General features: G+C 36.0%; 1 protein-coding gene and 1 pseudogene across 1 annotated transcript in view; both read left to right on the top strand.

Moving 5' to 3' along the window:
- Positions 1-5260, top strand: part of LOC114036384 — a 65388-nt pseudogene extending 60128 nt beyond the window's left edge.
- KHDRBS2 (KH RNA binding domain containing, signal transduction associated 2) overlaps positions 1-12576 on the top strand; it is a 762937-nt gene that overhangs the window by 689656 nt on the left and 60705 nt on the right. The window lies entirely within an intron of this gene.

Here is a 12576-nt window from a genome sequence, read left to right as displayed (position 1 = left end):
CTCTGAGAATCCATTCAGTAGTTGGGTTCCATAGTACAGAGGGAAGGTTTCCAATCTCCAATGCTCAATATTGGCACTCAATGGGCCAAATTGCTCTGCTGTAAAACACAGGAAGAAAATCTCAGACTTAAGATGTGCTTAGCCAGAACACTCAAACTGCTCTTCAAAATATGAAAGATAAGTTTCTTTTTTTTCTTTTAAAAATAGGACAATAAAGAAAAATCAGACTAGAAATAGAAGCTTTCAAGAGGATCTTTGGTCTGCAGTATTAGGATAAACTGCCTTCCTTATCTTTAATAACATATTTCTCCTTAGACCTCTGTTGGAAGCCATATAAATCAGTGCTGTTAAGAGAGAAAAGAATACTTTGGAGTAAAAGACACTGGATGACTGCAAATACTTGCATTAAATAGATATGGCCTAAATTTCAAAGAAAAAGAGAAGAGAGATTTTTGTATACTTTGTATATCACAAAGGGAAAAAGAAAAATAGAAAAATAAGCTATTGTAAGCATAAAAATGAGTTATATCATTTTAATATGATGGATGAATCATTTTTATAGGAAAGCAATCATTCTATAGCAAACACAACATTTAAAATTGCTTTATGAATTTATGTAAATGCTATGAACATTGATTTACTTATCTATGACTATGTGACAAAGTATTTGCCAATCTGCATCAATGGAAGGAATTTCTATACTAGGTGTTCCCTACCTGCTGAAGTCACAGAGTCTAACAAAAAAAAAAGATAATAAAAACCAGAAATTATTTAGAATTTTAGATGAATGATGTATAAGTATTGAATATTCACATGAAATTATCACAATCTTTGCAGCTATAAGTTTCCTTATTCAGCTTTTTTTTTTTAATCAGCAGCAACGACTAATGGGAAGAATATTGAAATTTTTGTTATAGTTTCTAAATTATATGTGAATAAGTATAAATCTATCATTTCACATATAACAAGGCTATCCTGATGGCATAAGCCTTTTAGGATTTGTTTCCTTATAAACTAACACAGTAGAAGCAACAGTTGCAGCAGCAAGGTCATACGGATCTTTTTGAGCTCAAAGGTCTATTCTCTCAAAAATATTTCATTTTTAAGTGACTTTACTACTGGGTAACCATCATTAGGTAATCATTAAGAAATGGAATCCTCCTTATTAACAACGTTTGATTCTGAATTTTACAGATCAGGAGCTATCTTTTGTTTTGAAAACTTGCTCCTATTCTTTGTTAGTGACAGCAGTACCACTTTTGCCTGATTATTTGTGGTGAGTTCGAAAAGTAAGCCTTGGAGACTTAGGACCCGCTGACTTAAAAATCTTTGGCTTTGGGTCCTGTTTCAAAACAATAAAGGTGCCTAGCTTGAAAACCTTGCAAAAAGCAGTAAAACATTTGAAAGGAATATATTAGTAAATTAGGACTGGGTATAGTGTTCAATTAGTCTTATATAGGCCTTTCCAAATGGATTTAACATTACTGTCTGATATTTTAAGTTAGGTGTCATTTACATGTTTTAAAACCCTTATAAAAGAGCCTATTAATGATTAAGTTAGACCAAAATAAGTTAGAGTTTTAAAAAATAATCATGTCAAAAAGAGGAGGAGAATTGAGGGAAAGGAGGGCCAAGAACTTTAAAATATATATCTAAAAGAAGTAAAGTATATAGCTTAATTGATTGGATAATAGAATAGAAATTCCCTATAAAACGTGTTGTGCTTAAGCCTCCCTCTGCTCAGTTCCCTTGTAGAGTAAGGAGAGGTAGTGTTTCTATGTCTTTCTTTTTCTAGAAATTCATATTGTAAGTTTCTTATCAGTTTCCACACTCACACACACACATAAGTTTAATACCTGCCATTTACTGTGCATGGCTAAGAATTAAACTATTCGAAGAACCAAATCATGTAAAATCATTTTGATTGCCAGGGAGACAGTTTTAAATGGGCTTAGGGATTAGTAAAAATTTCTAAGGAAAGTCTGAAAAATTCATTCCTGTAAAAGACAAGCAATTTCAGATATGTTGATAGAAAATATAAGTCCTCTACATCCCTTGGTGAGTCCATTTTAAAACATGATTGTCTTTTAGGAGATGGTCTGTCCCAGTTGACATTGTTTATGGCTGCTATTGAAAGGATTATTGGCTAGCACACCCCTTAGGTAAACAATGATAGAAGCTGTATTTGTAGCCCAGGGTATAACAAAGAAGCAGGGAAAACAGTCCTCTTTTGTCCAGAACCAAAATTATTGACACTTACTGTTACCTGGTGAAACAAAGATACAGAATATTAAATAAAGGAGATCCCTGACAAGCCTGACTTTCCTTACTAGGCTCCGTTAAAACCCAATCTAATGATAAGGCTAATAGCTAGCGATTATATAGCCCTTTAAGTTTTGCAAAACACTTTACAAATATTATCTCATTTGATCATCACAATAGCCCTGGGAAGTAGGTGCAACATATGAAGTTATCCTTGCTTCATCCTCCAATGCAAGTAGCATAAGTTTAGGAAGGTGGGGGAGAGTGAATTAGAAGACATAAGAAATTAGTATGGATTAGTTTCAGTCACCTTCAAAAAAGTTGGCTAAAGATGAAATAGTCAGGAAGGTCAGGGCAAGATTATTCAACTCCACATTCCTTCTGGGCACCATATTCGTCCATCATAGTTACTCTAAAAATATTTGGTGAATTAAATTTGAAATCAAGGATAACATCAGTTTTCCTCCATTAAGTCTCACCTCTGTCAATTCATTCAAATCAACACATATTTATGAAGTTCCTATTATGCTCAAGGCACATAGAATATGTTAGACATAGAGTATATGACATATGTTAGATATATGTTAGACATAGACATATGTTAGGCATAGAATATAAAAAATTAAACAAAAACTATAAAATATTCCCTGTCCTCAAGAAGCTTGCATTCTTTTCTGACAAACTGACTAGTTTTTAAATTATTGGCAGAATAGGGACATTAGATGGGACAACTAGTTGGCACACTGGACAGAGCATGGAGCATGAGGTCAGGAAGGCTCATTTTCCTGAGTTCAAATCTGGCCTCAGATACTTAGTAGCTGTATAATCATGGGCAAGTCATTTAACTCTGTTTTCCTCAGTTTCCTCATCTATAATATGAACTTGAGAAGAAAAGGGAAACCACTGCAAAAGCTTTACCAAGAAAATCCCAAATGGGCCCATGAAGAGTTAGATATGACTGAACAAAAACAGAGACAATGGTGTACTGGTAAATATTTAATAATTGGCTCTCTGAAAAAAGAATGTATACAGAGCAAATTTTTTAAGTTTAAGCTGAATTATTAACATTTTATCTATCATTTCCTTTAGTCTAGACAATCATTAAAATAAGAAATCAAGTCCTGATCTGTAACATATTCCAATTTCTGAGGTATTGAGCTTCCATTGAAAATTTAATAATTGGTTCTGGCAAGCCACTTCAAGCTTGTTCCAGCGTACCACTAAGGAAGTAGAATTTTGGTCTCTTAGATCTCTGTGGTATATATGTCTAAGGCAGTACAATATAATGAGTCAAGTATTAGAGTTTTAGTTAGGAAGACTTGGGTACAAATCTCACCTCAGTCACTTAAAAGACATCTTTGTGATCATCTGAATTATTAAATGGCCTAAATAAAGTATTTTAAAATTTCATAATTACTAAAGCACTAAATGGCCTATCATATCAAAAAGGTCTCCAGCAGGACATATGTGGAATTGGTAACTTATTCCAGTCTGTTATGGATATAGGAAGGTCAAAACCAATTCAATTCAACAAAGGTTGATTAAGCTCATGCAATGTACAAAGCTATGCACTAACTGTTATAAAGGTGTGTGTGTGTGTGTGTGTGTGTGTGTGTGTGTGTGTGTGTAAATTTGCTCCAGAGTGTAATTTCATTGGCCTAGGAAACTTCTGGTGATGAAACTTTTTTTTTTTTAAACTAAGGAAGCTTATTAACTGCTCTGCAATTTATAGGCTTAGGGACTTGTCTGGGAGCCATTCTCCAGGTCACAAGCTAGTAGGTATTTGAATAAGTTTAGGGAACATAAAAGAATAGGAGATTGTTATCAGCAAGAGGAATTCTAAAATCATGAAGATAGTATAGTTAGGGGTGATGAGTCAAGAGTATGACCATCCCTGTGGTCATAATAGCCCAGTTTTCTAGATCTAGACAAAAGCAAAACAATAGCGGAGGAGACCGACCAGCGGCCTGTGTCTCGTGCAGCTCTACATGCTCAGATTCGTGATGGCGGGGCGAGATTACTATAAGATCCCCGGGGTACCTCGAAGTGCATCTGTAAAAGACATTAAAAAGGCCCCTCGGAAACGGCTCTACAGCTTCATCCTGACCCGAACCCTGACGACCCACTAGCACAAGAGAAGTACCAAGATCTTGGGGCTGCCTATGACGTGCTATCAGATAACGAGAAACGAAAGCAGTATGGCGCTTACAGTAAACAGGGATTGAAAGATGTCACCAGAGCTCCCATGGGCATATCTTTTCACATTTCTTTGGAGATTTTGGCTTCATGTTTGGAGGAAGTCCACCGCAGCAGGACAGGAACATTCCAAGAGGAAACGACATTGTTGTGGACCTGGAAGTCACTTTAGAAGAAGTATATTCAGGAAATTTTGTCAAAGTGGTGAGAAATAAACCTGTGGCCTGGCAGGCACCTGGCAAAAGGAAATGCAATTGCTGCCAAGAGATGAGGACAACACAGCGGGGCCTGGGGCGCTTCCAGATGACCCAGGAAGTGGTCTTCGATGAATGTCCCAATGTCAAGTTGGTGAATGAAGAACATACTCTGGAGGTGGAGATAGAGCCAGGGGTGAGAGACGGCATGGAGTACCCCTTCATTGGAGAAGGTTTTGAGCCACACGTGGATGGCGAGCGGGGAGATTTACGTTGCCGGATCAAAGTTCTCAAGCACCAGGTATTTGAGAGGGCGGAGATTGATACACAAATGTGACTATCTCCCTGGTGGAGTCACTGATAGGCTTTGAGATGGACATCCAACACCTGGAGGGCCACAAGGTTCATGTTGGCTGGGATAAGATCACCAGGCCAGGGGCTAAACTATGGAAAAAAAGGAGAAGGGCTGCCTAGCTTTGACAACAACATTAGGAGTTCTGTAATAATCACCTTTGGAGCAGTTTACAGAGCAATAGAGACAAGGGATCAGACAGCTGCTGGATCAAGAATCAGTGCAAAAGATCTATAATGGATCGCAAGGATATTAAGTGGCTAACATTGGATTTTGTTTAACATGATAAATGGATCAGAGATATTTATTATCTGAGGGTGTGCTTTTTGTAAAAGGCATACAAGATTTTGTTTTCTAATGACCTTCATGGAGTGAATGAGAGTTTGCATTTGTCCATTGACAATCAGAAAACGAGTATAGAGACTGATTGACAGAAAGATTACCCCTTACCTCTCCTTTTGAGGAGTCAATGCCTGGTGCTCTTTGCAGAGTTCTGGAAACTGAAACAGTAATGGCAGGCAGCTACTCTCCAATCGAAGGAAAAGCATCTTCTGGATATGGGGTGGTGGTTCCTTGTTTCACTCTTAAGTATCAAGTGGAAAGGTCTGTTTTTAAATACATTTGTTTGTTACTTAAAAAAAAAGAAGACTAGATAGCAAGTAGGTTTCAACCTCCATTTAAAGTGAAATTGGATACATAGTTGAGGCATTAAGAGTTTGTCCTATGTGGTAAATAGTTCTATCTGAACAGTAGAATTTTTCTTTTGGGCTATGATTTTATATTACTTTGTCATATAATTCTGTCCATGGCTACAATTAGAACGTTGAAAGAAATACTTATATTTAGAATCTTTGGTCTGCTTTGCCCTTTAAAAATACTTTAATTCCTGAGGTGACCAAAGAGACTAATAATGAAAATAATGACTCTCCCACAAATTCAGCACATAAAGGATGTTGTGAGATAGATGAAAAATAAGAAAAAATACTCTAATTTAACAATTATTGTTTTGAAAGAAACAAGTGAGCCCCAGAAACAAAGACATTTTACATAAACCGGTCATTCCTATTCATTTTGCTGTTGAAATGATTAACTGAAAATAAGGCAAGCATATGCTTAAGTATTAGCCACACTTCATAAAGAAAATACAATCTCAGGTTCCAATCTGACCAGTTAATTTTCTTCAATATTGTTAAAGGGCAATGTATGCAAATCTCTTCTGTGCTTAACATTTGATGGTTTGTAAGGGGGAGTGGTGAGAGTTATTGCCTTGATCCAAGTATCTAAATTGCCAGCAATCCAATCTGAAAATATCTTTCCTAGTTCTTAATTCTGATTGCATGTTCCCACTATCTTTTTGTTCAAAAGAGGAAAATCCACATAATTTGTTTTATGCATATTTTTCTTATAAATATAAATGACCAACTATGGAAAAATAAAACACAAACTAAGACCATTTTTCTATTGTTAATTTGTCATTGAGGCCTGTCAGAACTGTGCGTTGGAATGAAGTCTGTATTATCAGTAGCATTATGTTAAAAATCTATATGTGTTAAGCGTGAGGATGTCTTTTCTTTATCATCAGCTACCCATTAATGTTACATAAAATCAGATCCTTCCAGTAGAATGTAAGCCCCTTGAGTAAAGAGACTGTTTCTTTTTTCATTTGTATTCCTTATGTCTGGCACAGTGTCTGTTACATATTAGGCACTTTAAAAATTTTTTTAATTAAGTTAAATTGAACTTCAATTTTTAAGTGACTCATTTATTCCATGGTTATTTAGGAACTTCTGAGGCCATAAGTACTTATGATTTACAATAAAACACAATAAATATTTATTAAGCACCTCCTATGTACCAGACACTGTATTCAACACTGGAGAAACAAATAAGAAAAAGAAAAACAGCTCCTGCTTTCAAAAAGCTCACAATCTTATGAGAAAACAATGAAAAGAAGCTGAAAATCAGGGGCAGAGATGAGGCATCAGGAGAACTCAGCTTCACGGCATGATGTTCTGTGGAGCCTAAACCACAGAGCTGTTGATGGAAAATGCTGATCCCGGTCCTCTTATAAAAGAAAGCTTTAGAAAGAGTTTAGTTCTCCATCCAACATCTCTCCAATCAGAGGGGAGAGAAGGTTGAGGGAGATGACAACGTATTGAGTATACAAAACTGAGTCAGTCAGCATGATGATGAGATTGATGAGTGATCAGTTTATCTTAGGTGGACCATGAACTTTTGTGGAGTCCAAAGAACTGCGGGAAGGAAAGGATTTCTACCTAAGTGATATCAATGTCCATTCTATTATTCCAATATACCAAAACATAGCAAAAGTGTCAATAATGTACAAAGAATAAACTTGGAAAATCAGTTTACTCTTTAATACTCAAAATGCATCTGTAATCTCAGTAAGAATAGATGTGTATATAATATGTATACACGTGTACATATGTGTATATATGTAGGTATGTGTGTATACATATGCACATATGTGTACATACATACATATGGGGTAGTTGGTGATTGTGTGTATTTCCATTTTGTTATCATCAGTGAAAGGATATATATACCTTACGTAGTTACAAATTCTTGGGTTTGCCTGGGTGCTGTACTTAATTATTGAATTCCATACAGAGGCTGTTCTAAACTTCTTTTCTCTCCTAAAATCTCCCACAACATCCTTTCCACCAATCTTTCAAATGAGGAGTACCTTATTTCTTTCTTTGCTGAGAAGGTATCTTGCTTTGTACTTGCCAGAAGCAGGTTGTAATGCAATGAATAGAGTGCTGAGCTTGTAGTCAGGAAAACCAAAGTTCAAATCCAGCCTCAGAGATTTACCTAGCCAAGTCATTTAACCTCTATTTGCTTCTGTGTCCTTAGCTGTAAAAAGTACATGCTTTCCAGGGTTGTTGTAAAGATAAAATTAAATAATATTTGTAAAAGCACTTACCACACTGCCTGGCACATAGTAGGTGCTATATAAATGTTTATTTCTATTTCCTCCACTTGCCCCCCCCCCAAAAAATAGAGTACGTTTGCCGGACATTCCATCTTTTTCCATTCTCTGCATCTGAAAACCTCTTGTCATCAACCCCCACTTCTTCTCTTTTCATCTAGTCTCTTATAGTGAAGTAGTCCTTCTCCTCATCAAGGTCAACTCTCTATAAGTACCCTTGATCTTATGCCCTCCTGTCTTAACCTTCAGATTGCTCATTCAATAATTCACTGTCTTTATTTAGTCATTTCAGTCACCTCATTTAGGGAATTCTGGGCAGAGATAGCAGAGTGGTTTGTCATTTCTTTCTCCAGCTTGTTTTCCTTATCTCCAGATGAGGAAACAGGGTTAAGTGACTTGTCCAGGGTCCCACAGCTAGTAAATGTCTAAGGCTGGGTTTGAACTCAGGTCTTCTGACTGTAGGCCTGGCACTCTATCCACTGTGCCACCTAGCTGCCTCCATCTTTAATTTCTCCCTTTCTACTGCTTTCTTCCCTGCTGCTTCCAAAGATATCCATACCCTGATCCATTAAAAAAAATTAGTTAAAATTAAAAATTTCACTGAATTATCTATCCCCTCAATCTATTTTCCTATATCTCTCCTGCTCTTTGCTCAACCAGACTCTTAGAAAAAGCTGACTACGTTTGTAGTCCACACTTTTTTCTCCTCCCACTTCTCAACTTTTTGAAAAATGCCTCCCAGGCTCATCACTTAGCTGAAATTGCTTGTTATCCAATGTTACCAACAATCTTTTCATTACGAAACTCCATGACTTTTTCTCAGTTCTTAATCCTCCTTGTTCTGTCTGCTAAATTCAACACATTTGACTGCCCTCTCTTCGTTATTTACCTCTCTTCTCAGGGCTTAGTTATATTATTCTCTTCTGTTTCTGCTTCCAGTATTTTGGACATTTCTTCTCAGTCTCCTTTGTTAGTGCATCATACATATCTTACTCTTAACAGCAACCCAAATTCTAACCCAGGATTTCTTTTCTTTTTCTTTCTTTACACTTTCTTAGTGACTTCAACAGTTCCTTTCGTCTAATTATCATCTCTATAAGAATAACACCCAAATCTCTAAACCTCCCACTATTCTCCTTTCAAAGCTACCATCTTTTTTTTTTAACAACTTACTATTGAACTTATCAAACAGGCTATCCCATATAATACCTCAAACGCAACCAGTCTAAAACAGAACTTTAGAATAATTTAGAATAATTCTCTCCAAATCCACCTGTTTTCTGGACTTCCCTATTTCTATTGAGGGTATGACTATCCTTCTAGTCTCCCATTTTTCCCCCTTGGCAATATCCTTGATTTTTCACTCTTCCTAACCCCACATATTCAAGCAGTTGTCAAATTCTGACATACCTACTTCCATAATATCTCTTGTGTTTGTCCCATTCTTACTACTTAGACAGCCACCACTTTGGTTCAGGCTCTCATCATCTCAATAATTCTTTAATTGGTCTCCATTCCTCATCTCTTCCCAATCTAATCTATCTTTCACATACATGCCAAAGTAATTTTCCTTATCCATAAGTGTACCTTTCTTCTTTGTCTTACTTTACTTCTCAATAAACTCCAGGGACTTTCTTTTGCCTGTAGGGTAAAATCTTAACTTATTTGTTTGGCTTTTAAAGACTTTCACCATTTGGCCCCTGTTAACCTCAAAAACAGAGTTTGTTCTAAGAAAGAGGCAAATGGATTAGGGCATGTGTCCACATTTTATTTCTCTCAAGCTTCCTTGATATGCATTGCATGGGAGTTACAGTCCAGAACTAGGCCCACCCAAGGGGGCCAGTACAGAACTGACTCAATTTGAGATTTGGGGGTACAATGTTATATGCCCTTAGAAGAATAGGTGTTCCCAAGGGGTATCAATCAACTCTGGTGGTCAACACACTGGGAGATGGGTTATGTTAAAATGAAGGTCTTGAGTACACGACTTAGGTCACTTAATCCTGGTACAATACTTTTTCAACAGGGGCTGATATCACCCTGACATCTGGACAGAGTAGAAATACCTGTTCTGTCAGACCACCCTCTAACCAGACCACACTCACCCTTATTCTATCTAGGCAGAGGAATCTGTCTCCACCCATACCTGAGCAGCTTAAATCAATTCAGGCCTGGACTGGAGTTTGACCTGGATAAGACTCTTATTATCAGTAATGTCCTCCTGAAGAACTTTTCAGAAAGAGGCTGGGTTGGGGGGAAGCTCTGAGAATCACCCCACATAATCTTTCTAGCCCTTCCCATACTCCATGGTCTAACCAAAATGGCCTTCTCTTTTGTTTACATAAGGCACTCTACCTTATTTCTACATGAATTAGCATTTATTAAACATTTAGTATGTGCCAAACATTATGTTACATCTTGGGAATTCAAAGGTAAGCAAGCAAGACAATCTCTGTCCTTAAGAAGCATACTTTCAAGTAGGGAAAATTAACCTATATAGGGGAAATAAGTCATGGTCCAAGAGGAGTGTATGGTCAGAGTAACGGCATGAACATGGATTGAAAGCAGTAGGGTGGTGGATCTAAGCTGGAGATAGAAATGATGAACTCTTGCCAGAGGCCTTGGGTCCCAATACAAATGCTGTAGCACAGGATGAGAGGAGGAGGTTAGAGTTAGAACTAAGGAGTGTGGCATGAAGTTAGTGAGCATGAAGCCTTTCTTGATCCCATTAACTGTTAGCATCATCCCTCTCTAAATACTTTGTATTTATGTTGCATTTATTCTAAATGCAGTTATATTGCATTTATTCTAAATGTAGTTATATATGACCATGTTCTCTCTCCCAGTAAAGTGTAAGCTACTTGAGAGCAGGTATTATTTCCTTTTTTTTTTTTTTTTACTGTTCTTCATATCCAAAGCACTTAGTTCAAGTCTTGGCACATAGTGAGTATGTAATAAGTTTACATTGATTATTTGATTAATTGCTCAGTAAATACTATAATTATATAATTGTGGGCCCAGAAAAGATCTTACATTTCATTTGGTCCAGTCCTCTTACTTTACGTATTAGGAAACTGAGGCACAGAAAGGTTAAATAATAACTATTTACATAGTAGTGTATGATTTACAAAGTGCTTTCTTACAACAGCATTATAAAATAATAGTAGGAATATTATTATGGTCACTTTACAGATGAGGAAACTGATGCTCATAGAGAGTAAGCTATTTCCCTGAAGTCATACATCAAGTTTATTAATTGCTGGAACTAAAATTATGGAGTATCATGACATTTTTTAAAATCATTTTTCCTCAGTTTCTCTTAAAGTCACAAAATAAAGTTGCACTATCAATCTAGTCATAAAGGAAATCAAATCTATACTTACAAGAAATGTAAAATGCTTCTATTTGTTTTATTTCCCTTCTTTTGAGTTTCCACAAGATTTTGTGCCTATAAGGAAACTGAACCAAGATGTTTGATATAGATCTATATCATGTATACCATTCTATAATTTTAAGATCCATTTAGTACTTTCAATAACTATTCTCTCAAATTAATAATAAAATATATTTCTGTAGTGTTTTAACATTAATGAAAGACTTTCCTCATAACAATTTCATGATATTAAAATGTTACTATTCCTATTTTATTGATATAGAAACTGAGAGACACAAATTGTCTTCAACCACAATCAATGTTCGCTCCACTATTCCAGTCTGATTTGCTTTCTGCAGTATGCTCCAATGCCACAGTTGAAGGCTGACACTTGCCTTTCTCAACATAGTGAAATGAGCAGTAAGGTAAATACTATCACAGAGGGAAAGGACAAAAATTCCTAATTGTATTTGACACTGACACTTAGTTTGTAGACTCAACAGGAAGTTTGCTTATCTCCTTAAAAAATTAACTAGTTTTAATTCCAAAAAACAGAATATCTTCATTGTCTACTCAAAATTGGTCTGGTAACCACTAGATTTATAGTTCAAACTGACTTTGGCCAGATATATATGAAGAAATTTAATTGAAAAGATTATATGACATTGTCATAAGGAAGACTATTTAACTTAACTTAATTTAACTTAACTTAATTTAATAAACTATTTAACATACCATTGGTGAGGAGGGGTGATTATGAGATTGTAAAAATATACATCTTCAGTGTAGTGCAACTGTTTCAGAAAAGCCTGTGGAACACTGAGCCAAGCACCTTTATATCCAGTGGACAAGAAACCACAAAGTAATTCCCATACTATTTCTAGAATTGTTCAGATGAGTACTAGTTCCTGCCTCATTAATAACATAATGGGAAACTTAGAAAGGATCAGCTTAAAAAAGGAGCGGCTAAAAATTGTATAAGTCCAGGATATAAACCCTCTGGAAAAAAAAAAAGACTTAAAGGAAGCAGTGGTTATTTGTCCTAAAGAAGAGAAGTGGGGAGGTGACTTTGTAATAATCTTTAAATGTGTGAATAAATATTGCATTAATGAGGGGTAGTTGCTATTTTGTTATTCTATTATTATATAAATGCATGACTTACCTGCCTTGGCATTTTTTATGAAAAGCAATGTATTTCTTAATTTTAGACAGAGAGAATTGAAATTAGAAGAACTCAGGTCAGAAA

The sequence above is a fragment of the Vombatus ursinus genome, unplaced genomic scaffold, assembly GCF_900497805.2.
Source record: "Vombatus ursinus unplaced genomic scaffold, bare-nosed wombat genome assembly UNPS02009835.1, whole genome shotgun sequence".
In the NCBI taxonomy this organism is placed as follows: domain Eukaryota; kingdom Metazoa; phylum Chordata; class Mammalia; order Diprotodontia; family Vombatidae; genus Vombatus; species Vombatus ursinus.
The sequence above is the reverse complement of the archived record's forward strand: the minus strand, read 5'-3'. Positions and strand labels throughout refer to the sequence as shown.